The 20,286-nt window shown below is 43.6% G+C and overlaps 1 protein-coding gene across 1 annotated transcript in view; it reads left to right on the top strand.

Moving 5' to 3' along the window:
• LOC140477521 (cytochrome P450 7A1-like) overlaps positions 1-20,286 on the top strand; it is a 96,215-nt gene that overhangs the window by 36,512 nt on the left and 39,417 nt on the right. The window lies entirely within an intron of this gene.

Raw genomic sequence — 20,286 nt, 5'->3', positions numbered from 1 at the left:
ATAGCAAAAATTTGCAGTGTGATGTAACTGAAATTATACATTGAAAAATTGATTGTCTGTTAAGCCTTTCATCTGTTAGAATACAGTGATAGTTTCACTTCTTTCATGTGTAAATCACAAAACCTTTTTTTAAAAGTTGCATTCTCAGGTTAGCTGTTAACAATGGTGATAGCTAGACAATATGTTGAAGGTGTTAGCCCCCTGTGTTCTCTGTCTATGACCTGATGTTTAGATTGATTCTAATCTAAAAAGTGAGATAACAGAGTTTTACATAAATTCATGCAGTTTTTGAGCTCAGAGTTCTACATGAATGTATGCTCAAAGACTGCATACATTCATGTAGAACTCTGAGCTCAAAAACTGATCCCTGAACAATTTAAACCCTGCCAACATACCTATTTCCACAACCTCCAGTAGCAGTGAGGTCCAGGCACCCACCACAATCTGAGTGAAACGTTTTCCCTGCACGTCTCCCTTAAACATTCCCCCTCTCACCTTAAACATTTGCACTCTTGTAGTTGACCTTTTCTGGAAAAAAGTCTCTGACTAACCACCCTATCTATGCTTCTCATAGTTTAGTAGACCTCTATCAGGTCGCCCCTTGGCCTCTGTCTTTCCAATGAAAGCAATCAGAGTTTATCCAACCTCTCCTCAGAACAAAAATCCTCCAGACCAGGCAACATCCTGGTAAACCATCTCTGCACCATCTCTAAAGCATCCACGTCCTTCAGGTAGTGTGGCGACCAGAACGGCATGCAATATTCTAAATGTGGCCTAACTAAAGTTTTATACAGTTGTGACATAACTTGTCAACTTTTATATTCAATGCCCTGGCCGATGCCCACCTTATCCACCTGTGTTGTCACATTCAGGGATCTGTGGGTCTGTATGCCCAGATCCCTCTATGCATCAATTCTGCTAAGGGTTCTGCCATTTATTGTATAACTCCTCCAAAATTCATCACCTCAAATGTGTCCAGATTAAACTCTATTTGCCATTTCTCTGCTCAAACCTGCAATCTATCATTATCTCTTGCTGTATCCTTTAACAATACTCCTCACTCTCTGCAATTCTATCAATTTTGACTTACATATCAGACCACCTACATTATCCTCCAGATCATTTATATACATTACAAACAGCAAAGATCCCAGCACTGATCCTTGCAGGACACCACGAGTTACTGATCTCTATTCTGAAAAACGCCCTTCCACCACTACTCTCTGTCTTCTATGACCAAGCCAGTTTTGCATCCATCCAGCCAGTGCACCTCAAATCCCTGGAGACTCTACCTTTTGTACCAGCCTACAATGAAGTACCTTATTAAATATCCTACTAAAGTCCATTGTAGACAAAACCTACTGCCCTTCTGTCATCAATCGTTCTTGTCACCTACTTAAAAAAACTCAATCAACTTAGTTAGACATGATCTTCCCCTACAGACACCCATGGTGCCTATCACTAACAAGTCCATTTACTTCCAAATGTGAATAAATTCCGCCTCTCAGTATCTTCTCCAACAGCTTCCCCACCACTGACATCAGGCTCACTGGCCTTTAATTATCTGGATTATCTCTGTTTCCCTTCTTAAACAAAGGAGCACCACTGGCCATTCTCCGGTCCTCTGGAACCTCACCTGAAGCCAAAAAGGATGCAAAGGTATCTGTTAAGGCCCCAGCTATTTCGTCCCATAGTATCCTGGGGTAGATCCCTCTGGCCTTGGGGATTTGTCTAACTTAATGTATTTTAAGATACCTAACACTTCCTCCTTTGTTAAGTTGACCTGCCTACGAGTATTCACACACCTTTCCCTGACCTCAACATCCTTCACGTCCCTCTCTTTGGTGAATACTGATGTAAAGTACTCATTAAAGATCTCACCCATTTCCTGTGGCTCCACACATAACCTGCCTCCTTTATAGTTGAGTGGACATTATCTTTTCCTAGAGACCTTCTTGTTCCTAATATATGTATAAAATACCTTGGGATTCTCCTTAACCCTGCTGACCATGGACTTTTCATAGCCTCTTTAATCCTTCTAACTCCCCATTTGAGTTCCTTCCGATTTTCCCTATGTTCTTTGAGGACTTTGTTTTTAGTTGCCTAGAACTTAGATTTGCTTTATTTTCTTTTGACAAAGCTGATAATTTCCCTTGTCAATCATAGTTCCTGAATCCTGCCATTCCTGCCCTTCATTTTTACAAGGTAAAATACTGGATTAGTGGTGCTGGAAGAGCACAGCAGTTCAGGCAGCATCCAACGAGCAGCGTTACAGGCTAGTCTTTAAAAGCCTCCCACATGCTAGATATGGATTTAACCTCACGCAGCCGCCTCAAATCTACATTCTCCAATTCTTGCTGAAATCGGTTATAGTTAGCCTTGCCCCAATTTAACACCTTCATCCAAGATCCACTCTTGTCCTTATCTGTAAGCATCTAAGAACGTAAGGAATCATAGTCACTAATTCCAAAATGCTCCCCTACTAAAACATTGATCACCTGGTCAGGTTCAGTTCCCAACACAAAGTCCAATTTGGCCCCCTCCCTTGTTGGACTGTCCACATACTGTTTCATAAAACCCTCCTGGACACAACTAACAAATTTCTCCACATCCACACCCCTGGCACTAAGGAAGTCCCAGTCAATATGGGGGAATAAAATTACTCACCACAATAACTCTGTTATTTTCACATCTTTCCGGAATCTGATTACAAACTCTGCAGGTGCTGTTGATTACCACATTCCTCAGTGGTATTCTCTATCTTTCCTGTTTGTGTTTTCAAGTTTTCATTTCATAGATTGCCTCTGTTGCTCCAGAAATTACTTATTCTGAAGCATCAAATCCATCGTTTGTTCCAGTTTAACTGCTGAGAGGTTTCATTCCTCAAATTATTTCAAAGGGTTCAAAACCTCTTCACATTTACTGGTTTGTTACTGAAGAGCTTCCTGCTCATGTTGTAGGTTTATATCCTGGTATAGTGCTGGTAACAAGTTCAGCCAGGTGCACCTCACAGAATAAGAGTTCCCTGACTGGGACTGTTAGGCTGGTCCAAACAGGGAGCCCTGGCTGACAGATATAAACATGAGTGTTAGAGGTTCTGTTCACTCCAGGAGCTGGATCAGTGTCAAAGATTCTCCATGTGTAAATAAAGGGTGACATGGTGATGGGATACCAGTCTCTGTAGAATTATTTCACCTGGATCTTTCTAATAATATCAAAGCTTAAGCCTTTGTTCATCCAGTATGTTTTCTTTTTCTATGTTGTTCCAACAACTGTCCTGACTCTGAAATTACTTTTCTTTTGTCTTATTGGAAGCCTGAATCTATTTCATATGCTGCTTCCTTTATGTCCTGCTTCAGTTCTTTCACTAGTTAAATGCCTAAGGATGATTAATTCACAATGTTCTTTCTCCAGGAAAGCGATGCAGGGCTCCCACGAGTTCTCCATTGGTCAGGGAATCCCGATCACAAAGCCAAATTTCCACCTATTTTAGATCCCTCTTCACAGCTCCAACCTCATTTTACTCTCTGTACTCTGTAGCTTTCTGGATTCAATATTGAGCAACTTTAGGTAATAACCTCTGTCATCTTGGCCTATATGTTTTTGGGGTATTATAGTTTGCTGGCTTCTATTTTTTGTTATCCCTTCCTATTACATTGAGACGGCTGTTATATAGCTAATCTTACCTCCTCTGTCACAATTGTCGGGTGGCATGGTGGCACTGTGGCACTGTGGTTAGCACTGCTGCCTCACAGCACCAGAGACCCAGGTTCAATTCCCGCCTCAGGCGACTGACAGTGTGGAGTTTGCACATTCTCCCCGTGTCTGCATGGGGGTGCTCCGGTTTCCTCCCACAGTCCAAAGATGTGCAGGCCAGGTGAATTGGGCACGCTAAATTGCCCATAGTGTTAGGTAAGTGGTAAATGTAGGGGTATGGGTGGGTTGCGCTTCCGTGGGTCGGTGTGGACTTGTTGGGCCGAAGGGCCTGTTTCCACACTGTAAGTAATCTAATCCAATACTACTCTCATTGGCTTTTGCATAGTTGACTTTTTCATGAGTTAACCTCTTTGCTCTCCACCTTAGCACAATCTTTCCTTTTTTGTTCTTTGTGCCGCACCCCTCTTCTGTTTGCCTCCTCTCTTCCATGGTTCTGACGAAAGGTCATTGGCCTGAAGAAGGAACTCCATTGCTGTCTTCACAGATGCTGCTTGATCTGCTGAGTAGTCTCTGCAATCTTTGTTTTTATTATAAATCAGAGTGATAATGATTTAAATCCTTCTTGCCAAAATCATGGAAGTGAAGCTAAACATAGATGTAGGAGAAACCATTTTGTTTTGAGTATCCAATTTGACATAATTAATACCATTAAAAAAAACTATTAATGTTATAGAACACTACAGGCCCTTTGGCCCTTGATGTTGTGCTGACCTTTTATCCCCCTATAAGATCGATTAACCCTCATACCCTTCATTGTACTATCATCCATGTGCCTATCCAAGAGTCGCTTAAATGTCCCTAATTTATCTGACTCTACTCCCACCGCTGGCAGTGCATTCCACACACCCACCACTCTCCGTGTAAAGGACCTACCTCTGACATCTCCCCTAAACCTTCCTCCAATCACCTTAAAATTATGGTCCCTCGTGGTAGACATTTCCATAATGGGAAAAAAATTCTCTGGCTATCCACTCTATCTATGCCACTCAACATCTTGTACACCTCTATCAAGTCGCCTCTCACCCTTCTTCGCTCCAATGAGAAAAGCCCCAGCTTCCTCAACCTTTCTTCATAAGGCATGCCCTCAAGTCTAGGCAGCATCCTGATAAATGTCCTCTGCACCCTCTCTAAAGCTTCCACATCCTTCCTATAATGAGGCAACCCAATCTGAACACAGTATTCCAAGTGTGGTCTAACCAGGGCTCTATAGAGCTGCAGCATAACCTCACAGCTTTTAAACTCCAATCTCCGCTAATGAAACCAAACACATCATATTCCTTTTTAACAACACCATCAACTTAGGTGGCAACATTAGGGGATCGATGGACATGGACCCCAAGATCCCTCTGTTCCTCCACAACTCCAAGAATCCTACCCTTAACCCTGTATTCTGCATTCAAGTTTGACTTTCCAAAATTAATTTCCAGGTTGAACTCCATCTGCCACTTATCAGCCCAGTTCTGCATCCTGTGAATGCCCTGTTGCAAACTATAGCAGCCCTCCACACTATGCACTACTCCACCAACCTTCCTGTCATCCACAAACTTACTAACCCACCCTTCCACTTCCTCATCCAAGTCGTTTATAAAAATCACAAAGAGCAGAGGTCCCAGAACAGATCCTTGCGGAACACCACCGGTCACTCACTGAGCTCCAGGCTGAATACTTTCCATCTATTACCACCCTCTGTCTTCTATAAGCTAGCCAATTCTGTGTCCAGACAACCAAATTTCCCTGTATCCCATGCCTCCTTACTTTCTGAATGAGCCTACCATGGAGAACCTTATCAAACACCTTGCTAAAATCCATGTACACCACATCCACTGCTCCACCTTCATCAATGTGTTTTATCACATCCTCAACAAATTCAATAAAGTTTGTGAGGCATGACTTTCCCTTCACAAATCCGTGCTGACTATCTCTCATCAAACTACGGTTTTCCAAGAAATCATTAATCATCTCTCAGAATCCTCTCCAATAATTTGCCCACCACCAATGTAAGACTGACTGGTCTGTAATTCCCAGGGTTATCCCTGTTCCCTTTCTTGAACTAGGGAATAATAATTGCCACCCTCCAATCATCCAGCACTACTTCAGTGGACAGTAAGGATGCAAAGATCATTGCCAAAGGTGTAGCAACCTTCGGTATATCCTGTTTAGCGCAAGGGACTTGTCTATTCTGCACATTTTCCATCTTAACATCAACCTGTTGAAGTGAATCAGCCTTTCTCATCACAAACAATAGACAATAGACAATAGGTGCAGGAGTAGGCCATTCTGCCCTTCGAACCTGCACCACCATTCAATATGATCATGGCTGATCATCCTTAATCAGTATCCTGTTCCTGCCTTATCTCCATAACCCTTGATTCCATTATCCTTGAGAGCTCTATCCAACTCTTTCTTAAATGAATCCAGAGACTGGGCCTCCACTGCCCTCTGGAGCAGAGCATTCCACACACCCACCACTCTCTGGGTGAAGAAGTTTCTCCTCATCTCTGTCCTAAATGGTCTACCCCATATTTTTAAGCTATTTCAATGTCGCTCTTTAGTGAATACTAAAGCATTCATTAAGAACCTCCCCTACCCCCTCCGACACTAGCCATAAGTTCTCTCCACTATCCCTGATCGGCCCTACCCTCACTCTGACCATCATCTTGTTCCTCACGTAAGTGCAGAATGCTTCAGTGTTTTCCTTAATCCTACTGGCTAAAACTTTTAAATGCCCCCTCCTAGCTCTCCTAATGGGCATCTAATTTAAAAATGAACACATTGAGGACATTTTAATGGAAGTTGTTGAGCAACAGGATATAAATTGGTGGATTCAGAAATATAATTTAATTGTATTGCAATGACTTAGTCATAACTCATTTCTGTCTTTATTACAGTAGTCTGAGCATGCCACATGGCTTAGCAAGTTTAAAATTACAGATCATAATCAAGTCAGTGACATGTGGACAACTTTGAACATGTAGGAAATCCTTACTTTGCAGGGTAAGCAATACCTGATCCGTCAGCTAAATCAAGAGGACGGCATGGTGTCTCAGTGGTTAGCACTGCTGCCTCACAGTGCCAGGGACCCAGGTTCAGTTCCCACCTCAGGCAACTGTCTGTTTGGAGTTTGCACGTTCTCTCCGTGTATGCGTGGGTGTCCGCCCACAGTGCAAAGATGTGCAGGTTAGGTGAATTGACCATGTTAAATTGCCCGTAGTGTTAGATGCATTAGTCGAAGTAAAAAAAGACATAGGGTAGGGGAAGGGGAATGGGTGGGTTGCTCTTCAGAGGGTTGGTGAGGACTTGTTGGGCCAAAGGGCCTGTTTCCACACTGTAGGGAATCTAATCTAATCAAAGTAAAAAATCACACAACACCAGGTTATAGTCCAACAGGTTTAATTGGAAGCACACTAGTTTTCGAAGCGACGCTCCTTTATCAGGTGATAGTGGAGGGCTCGACGTAACACAGAATTTATAGCAAAAATTTACAGTGTGATGTAACTGAAATTATACATTGAAAAATTGATTGTCTGTTAAGCCTTTCATCTGTTCGAATACAGTGATAGTTTCACTTCTTAAAGGCTTAACAATCAATCAATTTTTCAATGGGCGGCACGGTGGCACAGTGGTTAGCACTGCTGCCTCACAGCGCCAGAGACCTGGGTTCAATTCCCGACTCAGGCGACTGACTGAGGAGTTTGCACGTTCTCCCTGTGTCTGCGTGGGTTTCCTCCGGGTGCTCCGGTTTCCTCCCACAGTCCAAAGATGTGCAGGTCAGGTGAATTGGCCACGCTAAATTGCCCGTAGTGTTAGGTAAGGGGTAAATGTAGGGGTATGGTTGGGTTGCGCTTTGGCGGGGCGGTGTGGACTTGTTGGGCCGAAGGGCCTGTTTCCACACTGTAAGTAATCTAATCTAATTTCAGTTAAGCACTCGGAGATGAATTTCTACATTGCTAATTATTGATTATAACTGGGGGAAGAAGGACAAAAGCACTGAGGAAAATGTCTCAAAGCCCTATGAATGTTCCCTCTTACCCTACTCCACATTACTTTTCATAACCACATAGCATGTGGTTAATTCCCTAGTGTGTTTCAGCTTTGTGAATATTGTAAAATCTACTGTGCTTCTTTTTCTCAGTCTCCTCATCTCAAGTTTCTGCCTCCTTGACTGTTTGGTTTTTTGCCTTCTACCGGTCATCTACAAACTTAGAAAGACATGCACAACTGTTGATTTTAAACTTAATTAAATGATACACACTTTTAGGATTAAATTTCAATTTTTTAAAAAATAAAGCTTAATTACACAACGAGACACTTCTAAAGTGTTAGCCAATTGTGACAGTCAAAAGCCGATTCTTTTTGCACCTCTCAGCCTGTTTGATAAACAAAAACAAAAATACTGCAAATATTTGCTTTCATGGGTGTGGCCTTCCCCTGCAAGGACGATATTTGTAACCCATCCCTAGTTACCCTTGAAGTGAATGGCCTGTTTGGCCGTTTCAGACTGTAACTAAGAGTCAACCATATTGCTATGGGTCTAGGCCAGGTAAGGCTGGCAGATTTCCTTCTCAAAAAGAGTCTATCGAAGAAATGTAATTTTTTACAACAATCAATGATGGTTGTCATTGTAACCATTATAGTCCAGATATATGAGAACAAAACAAACAACAAAGAACAATATAGGACAGGAACAGGCTCTCTGACCCTTCAAGTCTGCGCCGACACATTTTGCCCTTCCACACTAAAGCTATCTTCACTTCCAGGATCCGTATCCCTCTATTCCCTTTGTGTTCATATTCATACAGGTGCTTCTAGAATGCTGTGATTGTGTTTGTTTCCATTAACTTTTCAGGCAACGCATTCCAGGCACTCACCATCCATTGGGTGAAAACATTGTCTCACACATCTCTTTTAAACATCCCCCCTGCCCTGGCACCTTGAACCTGTGTCCCCTAGTAATTGACCGCTCCACCCTCGGAAAAAGTCTCACACTTCCCATTCTATCCAGGCCATTCACAATCTTATAAACTTTTATCAGGTTGCCCCTCAAACTCCTGTTAACCAGTGAAAACAAACCCAGTCTATCCAATCTTTCTTCATCGCTAAAATCCCCATTACCAGGCAACATGCTGATAAACCTTTTCTGTACCCTCTCCAAAGCACCCACATCCTTCCGGTTGTGTGGTGACCAGAACTGTACACAATACTCCAAGTGTGGCCGAATGAAAGTTCTATAAAGCTGCAGCAACACTTGTCTATCCTGATACTCCAATAAAGGCAAGCACGTCATAGGCCTTTTTTTACTACCGTATCTACCTGCACTGCCACCTTCAGTGATCTGTGACCTGCACACCCAGATCCCTCTGTATATCAATACTCCTGAGGGTTACAAAACATAAACCTTGGACAATACAAGGCAGCACAGGCCCTTCAGCCCTCAATGTTGCGCCGACTGTGAACTATTCTCAGCTCGCCCCCCTACATTATCCCATCATCATCCATGTGCTTATCCAAGGATTGTTTAAATCTCCCTAATGTGGCTGAGTTGACTACATTGGCAGGTAGGGCATTCCACGCCCTGATCACTCTCTGAGTAAAGAAAATGTCTCTGACATCTGCCTTAAATCTTTCACCCCTCAATTTGTAGTTATGCCCCTTGTACAAACTGATGTCATCATCTTAGGAAAAAGACTTTCACTGTCTACCCTATCTAATCCTCTGATCATCTTGTATGTCTCTATCAAATCCCCTCTTAACCTTCTTCTTTTCAATGAGAACGGACCCAAGCCTTTCCTCATAAGACCTTCCCTCCAGACCAGACAACATCCTGGTAAATCTCCTCTGCACCTTTTCCAATGCTTCCACATCCTTCCCGAAATATGGGGACCAGAACTGTACACAATATTCCAAGTATGGCCGCACCAGAATTTTGTATAGTTGCAGCATGATATTGCGGCTCCGGAACTCAATCCATCTACCAATGAAACCTAACACAGCATATGCCTTCTTAACAGCACTATCCACCTGGATGGCAACTTTCAGGGATCGATGTACATGGACTCTAAAATCCCTCTGCACATCCACACTACAAAGGATCTTTCCATTGACCCAGTACTCTGCCTTCCTGTTATTCTTCCCAAAGTGCACCATCTCACATTTAGCTGCATTGAACTCCATTTGCCACCTCAGCCCAATTCTGTAGTTTATTCAAGTCCCCCTGCAACCTGTAACATTCTTCCAAACTGTCCACTACTCCACCGACTTTAGTGTCATCTGCAAATTTACTAATCCATCCACCTATGCCTGCATCTAAGTCATTTATAAAAATGACAAACAGCAGTGGTCCCAAAACAGATCCTTGTAGCACACCACTAATAACCAGACTCCAGGCTGAATATTTTCCATCAACCACCACTCGCTGCCTTCTTTCAGAAAGCCAGTTTCTAATCCAAACTGCTAAATCACCCTCAATCTCACACCTCTGCATGTTCTCCAACAGCCTACCATGTGGAACCTTATCAAAGGATTTACTGAAGTCCATGTATACCACATCAACTGCCCTACCCTCATCTATATAAACGATGAACAGCACAGGTCCCAGGACTGGTCCCTGTGGAACACCACTAGTCACAGTTTTCCATTCTGAAAAGCATCCTCCAGCGCTACCCTCTGTCTCCTATGACTAAGCCAGTTCTGCATCCACCTTGCAGTTCACCCCTGATACCATGTGACTTCACCTTTTGTACCAGTCTGCCAGGAGGGACCTTGTCAAAGGCTTTACTGAGTCCATTTGGATAGCATCAACCACCTTTGTCACCTCCTCAGAAAACTTGATCAAGTTAGTGAGGCACCACTTCCCCCACACAAAACCTGTTCATCCCTATTCAGTCCATTTGCTTTTAAGCGTGTATGAAATTTGTTCCTGAGAATCTTTTCCTAATAATTTCCTTACTACCAATATGAGACTCACATGCCTGTAATTTCCAGGATTATCCCTGCTACTCTTCTTATACAATGGGACAACATTGGCTATTTTCCAGTCCTCTGGGACCTCACCTGTGGCCAAAGAGGATACAAAGATGTCTGTCAGTGCTCCAGCAAGTTGTTCTCTTGCCTCCTTCAACATTGTGAGATAGATTCCCTCAGGATCTGAGGACTTATCTACCTTAATACTTTTTAAGCTGCACAACACCTCTTCCTTTTTAATAGCAACTTGGCTTAGAAACTCAACACTCCCGGTCCTGAGATCATCCTTCACCAATTCCTTCTCTTTGGTGAATATCGACACAAAGTATTCATTAGGACCTCACCTCCCTCTTCTGGCTCCACACGGAGATTCCCTCCTTTGTGTCTGAGTAAGCTGACCCTTTCCTAGGCTACCCTCTTGCTTTTTATATATGTATAAAAAGTCTTAGGATTCTCCTTAATCCTGTTTGCTAACAACATTTCATGATTCCTTTTAGCCGTTCTAATTCCTTGTTTAAGTTCTTTCCTACTTTCCTTATATACCTCAAGGACTTCATCAGTCCAATGTAGATTTACCCTCAAACAGCCGTCTCCAATCAACCTTCCAGCTCAGCACCGTCCCCATGACTTGTATTACCTGCATATCTTCCTTTCCACCTACCAACTCCACTCTTCTCTCTGACCTATCACCAACATCCCCACCCCCATTCACCTATTGTACTCTATGCTACTTTCTCCCCACCCCCACCCTCCTCTCATTTATCTCTCCACCCTGCAGGCACCCTGCCTCTATTCCTGATGAAGGGCTTTTGCCCAAAACACCAATTTTCCTGCACCTCGGATGCTGCCTGAACTGCTGTGCTTTTCCAGCACCACTCTAATCCTCAACAGGTCTGGGAGCATCTGTGCCTCTGGATTGTTGTTCAGTGTCATTACCGCTATACCAATATCTTCCTGCAGCACCAGCATCTGTGGAAACAGAAACAAAGTTAATTTTCTATTAGCAAGACCAGGCCAGTACATCAGCCCATGCAGAGCTAAAATGCAGGAATGGGTTTATGTATTTAAATCAGATGGTCTTTGAATGTGAGTTGAAAAGAGCATGAATGACATTGGATCACCACCACCTTCTCAAGGGCAATTTGAAAAGGGGCAATAAATACTGGCCTCACCAATGATGTCCACCCAACTCCTGTGAATGAATAAAACAAATTCTTAGTGTCCATTCTCAGTATCAGGCAGTAGATACCAAAGCATTTGCAAAATAACACGTTGAATATTGCAGCAGTACCACAGAATGGTTGCCAATTTGAAGTGACATTAGATCTGCAGATGGTAACTCTCTCTCAAAGTGGCACTTGTTATTCAAAACAGACAAAAATACAGGATTAGACATAGCAAATCTCGTCATCGTAGGGCATGAAGAGCTCGTCATATAAGGAGCAGTTGAGGGCTCTGTGTGTACTCAAGGGAGTTTAGAGGGATGAGGGGGGATCTGATTAGTACTTATAGTATACAAAGAGGCCTGGATAAAGTGGACATGGAGAAGATGTTTCCATTACAAGGAGAGACTAGGACCTGCCGGCATGACCTCAGAGTGAAAGGATGATCTTTCGACTGAAATAGGAGGAATTTCTTCTTTCTTCTGGAGGGTAGTTAATCTGTGGAACTCATTGCTATTGAAGGCTGCATTGGCTAAGTCATTGAGTATATTGAAGACAGAGATATATCAGTTCTTGATGAATAAGGGGATGAAAGGCTATGGGGAAATACAGGAGAATGGCGTTGAGAAACATATCAGCCATGACTGAATGTTAGAGCAGTCTTGATGGGCCAAAGGGTCTGATTGTGTTCCTAAATCTTATGATCTTAAGTACTCAGATCCCCTGCAGGGTACTCTGCAATCATCTCCCTCCAAAACAGGTATACCGTTTTAGATTCTGTTAGGGGAGATGGCTCACCAGGGGAGGGCAACAGTTGCCAAGATCATGGCACCATGGCGGACACTGCTGTTCGGAAGGGTTGGAAAAAGACTCATAGGGTCATAATAATAAGGGATTCTATTGTAAAGGGAGTAGATAGGTGGTTCTGTGGCCAAAAACGAGAATCCCAGATGGCATGTAGCCTCCCAGGTGCTCGGATCAGGGACGTCACCGATCGGCTGCAGAGCATTCTAAAAGGGGAGGGTGTACAGCCAGTTGTCATGGTACACATTGGCACCAATGATGTAAATAAAAACACGAGATGAGGTCCTGAAAGCAGAATTGAGGGAGCTAGGAGAGAACTTGAAGAGGAGGACCTCAAAGGTAGTGATCTCAGGATTGCTACCAGTGCCACAATGCTATCCAGGGTAGAAATGAAAGAATACACAGGATGAACATGTGGCTTGAGGGATGGTGTAGGAGGGAGGGGTTCAGATTTGTGGGACATTTGGATCGGTTCTGGGGAAGATGGGACTGTTATAAATTGGATGGTGTACACCTGAACCAGACAGGAACTTATGTGCTTGGGGGAGGTTTTGCTACTGCTGTCGGGGAGGTTGTAACTAATGTGGCCGAGAGCTGGTAACCAGAAGAGAAGACGAGTAGACAGTGAGGTGGAAACTAGAGACTGTAAGGATCATGAAGTTAGCATTACCAAGGGGAAGAGTAGGCAGAGAGCAGATGAACGCAAAAGAACTGGCGGCCTGAAGTGCATATACTTTAATGCAAGGAGTATAGTGGATAAGGCAAATGAACTTAGGGCTTGGACTAGTGCCTGGGAGTATGACATTACTGTGATCACAGAGACTTGGTTGAAGGAAGGGCATGATTGGCAACTAAATGTTCCAGGATATCGATGCTTCAGACAGGACAGGGATGGAAGTAAAAGGGGGGAAGGAGTTACATCACTGGTCAGGGATGATATCACGGCTGTGCTAAAGGAGAACACTATGGATGGTCTTGAGCAGTAAGGCATTATGGGTAGAGCTGAGAAATAAGAAGGGTGCAGTTACATTGTTGGGGCTGTACTACAGGGCTCCCAACAGTGAATGTGAGGTAGAAGAACAAATAGGTAAACAGATTATGGAAAGATGTAGAGGCAACAGGGTAATGGTGATGGGAGATAGAAGTCATAGAGTCATAGAGATGTACAGCATGGAAACAGATCCTTCGGTCCAACCCGTCCATGCCGACCAGATATCCCAACCCAATCTAGTCCCACCTGCCAGCACCCGGCCCATATCCCTCCAAACCCTTCCTAATCATATACCCATCCAGATGCCTCTTAAAAGATGCAATTGTACCAGCCTTCACCACTTCTTCTGGAATTCACTGTTTGTTAATTTTCCCAGATGCACTCTGATGTCCAGCGACACATGAATTCAAAAACAGCAAAGGCGGTAACTGTGCAGGTTCTCTCTCTCTCTCTCTCTCTCTCTCTTTCTCTCTCTCTCCTGCAATGTCCTCACCATGTCCTTCCTTTGTCTGCCCTTCTCCCTTTTAAAACTGCTGTTGTTTTGACTTTTTTTTTCCCAAAGTTCCAAAACAATGCAACAGCATATAAAACAGGAATTGCTGCTCCTGGAATTCGAGGAAATCACCTCCAGCACCTAAAATACCTCAAAAAAAGGAGCAGCTCTTCACTTAGTGTCAGAGGTCTGAATGCGGCAGAATTTGTAAGGAGCATCTAGGAAAGTTTTCTAGAGCAGTATGTCAATCGTCCGATGAGGGAAGGGGCCATATTGGACCTGGTACTGGGGAATGAGCCAGGCCAGGTGGTAGAAGTTGCAGTGGGAGATTTCTTTCAGAATAGTGATCACAATTCTGTAAATTTTAGAATACTCGTGGACAAAGATGAAAGTGGTCCTAAGGGCAGAGTACAAAACTGGACCAAGGCCAATTATATCAAAGTTTAGCAGGAGCTGGAAAATATGGTTTAGGAGCAGCTACTTGAAGGGAAGTCCACATTTGATATGTGGCTTTCAAAGATAGGTTAAAGATAGTGCAGGATAGGCATGCCCCATTGAAAACAAGGGATAGGAAAGGTAATATTCGTGAACCGTGGATGATAGGAGAAATCATGCGACTAGCCAAGAGGAAAAGGGAAGGTAAGAACAGAACAGGCCTTTGGAGGCATATCGAGAGAGTAGGACCAATCTTAAACAAGGATTCAAGCGGGCTAAAAGAGGTCATGAAATAACTTTAGCGAGCAGAATTAAGGAGAATCCCAAGGCCTTTTATTCACATATAAGAAGCAAGAGGGTAACTAAAGAAAGGGTTGGTCCACTAAAGGATAAGGAAGGAAGGTTGTATGTCGAATCTGAGGAAATGGGTGAGATTCTCAATGATTACCTTGCTATAGTGTTCACTGAGGAGAGGGACATGATCAATGTTGAGATTAGAGATAGAAGTTTGTTTAATCTGGATCATGTTGACATACGGAGGGAAGATGTGTTGGCTAGGCTAAAGGATATTAAGGTGGACAAATCCCCAGGACCAGATGGGATGTATCCCAGGTTGATGAGGGAGGCAAGAGAGGAAATAGCAGGAACCCTGACAGATGTCATTGTAGCATCCTTAAACATAGGTGAAGTTCTGGAGGACTGAAGGGTTGCTAATGTTATCCCCCTGTACAAGAAGGGTAGGAAGAATATTCCAGGTAACTACAGACCAGTAAGCGTGACGTCAGTGGTGAGAAAGTTGCAGGAGAAGGTACTGAGGGATAAAATCTATTTATATTTGGAAAGGAATGGGTTTATCAGTGATAGGCAACATGGTTTTGTGTGGGGAGATCATGCCTTAACAACTTAATAGAGTTCTTTGAGGAAGTGACCAAGTTGATAGATGAAGGAAGGGCTGTAGGTATCATATGCATGGACTTTAGTAAGGTGTTTGATAAGGTTCCCCATGGTAAACTAATGGAGAAAGTGAAGTCACATGGTGTGCAGGGTGTTCTAGCTAGGTGGATAAAGAACTGGTTGAGCAACAGGAGACAGAGAGTAATAGTTGAAAGGAGTTTCTCGAAATGGAGAAAGGTGACCAGTGGTGTTCCACAGGGATCAGTGCTGGGGCCACTGTGTTTGTGATCTGGAAGAGGACCCTGTTGGTATGATCAGTAAGTTTGCAGATGACATGAAGATTGGTGGAGTAACAGAAAGCATAAGGGACTGTCAAAGAATACAGGAGAATATAGATAGACTGGAGAGTTGGGTGGAGAAGTGGCAGATGGAGTTCAATCCAGGCAAATGTGAGGTGATGCATTTTGGGAAGTCTAATTCTTGAGTGAACTATACTGTAAACGGAAGCGCCTTGGGGAAAAATTGATGAGCCGAGAGATCTGGGAGTTCAGGTCCATTATACCCTGAAGGTGGCTGCACAGATGGATAGAGTGGTCAAGAAGGCATATGGTATTGAGTACAAGATATGGCAGGTCATGTTGAAATTGTACAAGACATTGGTTCGGCCGCATTTAGAATGCTGTGTACAGTTCTGGTCACCACATTACCAAAAGGATGTGGACGCTTTGGAGAGGGTGCAGAGAGGGTTTACGAGGATGTTGCCTGGAATGGAAGGTGAGTTGAAGAGAGGTCGATTTGGTTAGGATTGTTTTCATTAGAATAAAGGAGGTTGAGGGGGGACCTGATTGAAGTCTACAAAATCATTAAGGGTATAGACAGGGTGGATAGAGATAAGTTTTTTCCCAAGGTGAAGGATTCAATAATGAGAGGTCACGTGTTCAATGTGAGAGGAGAGAGGTTTAAGGGGGATACACGCGGACAGTACTTTAGACAGAGGGTGGTGGGAGCCTGGAACACGTTGCCAGCAGAGGTGGGAGAGGCAGGCACGGTAGATTCATTTAAAGTGCGTCTGGACAGATGCATGAGCAGGTGGGGAGCAGAGGGACACAGATGCTTAGGAATTGGGTGATAGGTTTAGACAGTGGATTTGGAGGGCTGACGGGCCTGTTCTTGGGCTGTAAATTTGCTTTGTACGACTAATTCTATCTCAACAAGACTATAACCCAATTAGAAATGAAAATTGTCTTGTTTTCAGAAAACATTATTATAGCAATGATAAATATGTACAAAAGGAGGTGGTGGAGCAAATTACAAACAACAAAGAAAATTACAGCGCAAGAACAGGCCTTTCGGCCCTCCAAGCCTGCATTGATTCAGATCCTCTATCTAAACCTGCCTCCTATTTTCTAAGGATCTGTATCCCTTTGCTCTATCCCCATTCGTGTATCTATCTAGATACATCTTAAATGAAGATATTGTTCGCGCCCCTACCACCTCTGCTGGCAACATGTTCCAGCCACTCACCATTCATGTATGTCTCCCCGAAACCATTCCCCTCTCACTTTGAACTCATGACCCCCAGTAATTGAGTCCCCACTCTGGGAAAAAGTTTCTTGCTATCCACCCTGTCCACACATCTCATGATTTTGTGGACCTCAATCAGGTCCCCTCTCAGCTGCCTTCTTTCCAATGAAAATAACCCTAATCTACTCAACCTTTCCTCATAGCTCACTCCATCCATACCAGGCAACATCCTAGTGAACCTCCTCTGCATCCTCTCCAAAGCATTCACATCCTTTTGGTAATGTGGCGACCAGAACTGTACACAGTATTGCAAATGGGGCGAACCAAACTCCTAAACAACTGTAACATGACCTGTCAATTTTTGTACTCAATATCCCATCCGATGAAGGAAAGCATGCTGTATGCCTCATTGACCACTCTAGCGACCTGCGTTGCCACCTTCAGGATACAATGGACCTTAACATCCAGATCTCCCTGTATATCAATTTTCCCCAGAGCTTTTCCAATTACTGTATAGTTCACTCTGGAATTGGATCTTCCAAAATGCATCAACTCACATTTGTCTGGATTAAACTCCATTGGCCATTTCTCTGCCCAACTTTCCAATCTATCTATATTCTGCTGTATTCTCTGACCGTCCCCTTTACTACCTGCTACTCCACCAATCTTAGTGTCATCTGAAAACTTGGTAATGAGGCAACCTACTCCTTCCTCCAAATCATTTATGTATATCACAAACAGCAGTGGTCCCAGCATGGATTCCTGTGGGACACCACTGGTCACAGGTCTCCATTTTGAGAAACTCCCTTCCACTACTACTCTCTGTCTCCTGTTGCCCAGCCAGTTTTCTATCCATCTAGCTAGAACACCCTGGACTCCATGTGACTTCACCTTCTTCATTAGCCTACCATGGGGAACTTTATCAAAAGTCTTACTAAAGTCCATGAATATGACATCTTTATCCGTTGCCCCATCAATCAATGTTGTCACCTCTTCAAGCAATTCTATTAGGTTTGTAAGACATGACCTTCCCTGCACTAAACCATGCTGCCTATCACTATTAAACCCATTTTCTTCCAAATGGATATATATCCTATTCCTTAGTATCTTCTTCAGTAGCTTCCCTATCACTGATGTCAGGCTCACAGGTCTGTAATTACCTGGATTATCCCTGCTACCTTTCTTAAACAAGGGGACAACATTAGCAATTCTCCAGTCCTCTGGGACCTCCCCCATTTTCAAGGATGCTGCAAAGATATCTGTTAAGGCCACAGCTATTTCCTCTCACTTCCCTCAGTAACCTGGGATAGATCCCATCTGGTCCTGGGGATTTGTCCACCTTAATGCCTTTTAGAATACCCAACACTTCCTCACTCCTTATGCTGACTTGACCTAGAGTAATCAAATATCTATCCCTCACCTCAACATCCACCATGTCCCTCTCCTCGGTGAATACTGATGCAAAGTACTCATTAAGAATCTCACCCGTTTTTTTCTGACTCCATGCATATCTTTCCTCCTTTGTCCTTGAGCGGGCCAGCCCTTTCCCTCATTGCCCTCTTGTTCCTTCTATATGAATAAAAGGCTTTGGGATTTTCCTTAGTTCTGTTTGCTAAGGATATCTCATGACCCCTTTTAGCCCTCTTAATTTCTCATTTCAGATTGATCCTACATTTCCGATATTCTTCCAAAGTTTCGTCCGTCTTCAGTTGCCTAGACCTTATGTAAGCATCCTTTTTTCTTTTAGCTAGTCTCACAATTTCACCTGTCATCCTTGGTTCCCTAATCTTGCCACTTATATCCCTCATTTTTACAGAATCATACTTCTCCTGAACTCTAATCAACCTCTCTTTAAACACCTCCCACATATCGAATGTGGATTTACCCTCAAACAGCTGCTCCCAATCTACATTCCCCAGCCCCTGCTGAATTTTGGTATAGTTGGCCTTCCCCCAATTTAGAACTCTTCCTTTAGGACCACTCTCGTCTTTGTCCAAGAGTATCCTAAAATGTATGGAATTGTGATCACTATTCCCAAAGTAATCCCACACTGAAACTTCAAACACCTGGCTGAGCTCATTCCCCAACACCCAGGTCCAGTATGGACCCTTCCTGAGTTGGATTGTTTACATACTGATCTAGAACACCCTCCTGGGTGCTCCTTACAAATTCTGTTCCATCCAATCCTCTAACACGAAGTGAATCCCAGACAATGTTGGGAAAATTAAAATTTCCTATCACTACCACCCTGTTGCTCCTACATTTTTCCATAATCTGTTTACATATTTGCACCTCTATCTCATGCTCGCAGTTGGGAGGCCAGTAGTACAGCCCCAACATTTTTACCGCATCCTTCCTATTTCTGAGCTTTGCCCACATTGCTTCAATGCTCGAGCCCTCCATAGTGGCCTCCTTCAGCAAGGCTGTGATATCCTCTCTGACAAGAAATGCAACTCCTCCACCCCTTTTTCCTCCCTCTCTATCCCACCTGAAGCATTGATATCCTGGGACATTTAGTTGCCAATCATGCTCTTCCCTCAACCAAGTCTCAGTAATAGCAATAACATCATACTCCCACATACTAAACCAAGCCCTAAGCTCAACTGCCTTGCCTATTATATTTCTTGTGTCAAAAGAAGTGCACATCAGAACACCAGTCCTTCTGTGTTCATCCACCACTCCTGCCTACTCTTCCCCTTAGTCATGACTAGAGTGGCACTGGAAAAGCACAGCAGATCAGGCAGCATCCGAGGAGCAGGAAAATCGTGTTTCGGGCAAAAGCCCTTTATCAGGAATGAATGGGCATTCCTGATGAAGGGCTTTTGCCTGAAACATTGATTTTCCAGCTCCTCAGATGCTGCCTGACCTGCTGTGCTTTTCCAGCACCGCTCTAATCTTAACTCTGATCTCCAGCATCTGCAGTCTTCACTTTAGCCTAGTTGATTTTTTCCTTTAGTCACACTGACTTCATTAACTAGTTCCTTACAGGTTTTAATTACTACCTCCTTCCTGTCCATTAACCTCGTCATTTGATTCCCACCCCCCTGCCACATTAGTTTAAACCCTCCCCAACAGTGTTAGCAAAAGCACCCCCAAGGACATTGTTTCCAGTCCAGCCCAGGTGTAGATCATCCAATTTGTAATACTCCCACCTCCCCCAGAACCGGTCCCAGTGTCCCAAAACTCCGAACCCCTCCCTCCTGCACCATCTCTCAAGCCACGCATTCATCCTGAATATTCTATCATTTCTACTTTGACTTGCACGCAGCACTCCTGAGATTACTACCTCTGAGGTCCTACTTTTT

The sequence above is a fragment of the Chiloscyllium punctatum genome, chromosome 5, assembly GCF_047496795.1.
Source record: "Chiloscyllium punctatum isolate Juve2018m chromosome 5, sChiPun1.3, whole genome shotgun sequence".
NCBI classification, from domain to species: domain Eukaryota; kingdom Metazoa; phylum Chordata; class Chondrichthyes; order Orectolobiformes; family Hemiscylliidae; genus Chiloscyllium; species Chiloscyllium punctatum.
This window is presented reverse-complemented; position numbering and strand designations above follow the sequence as displayed.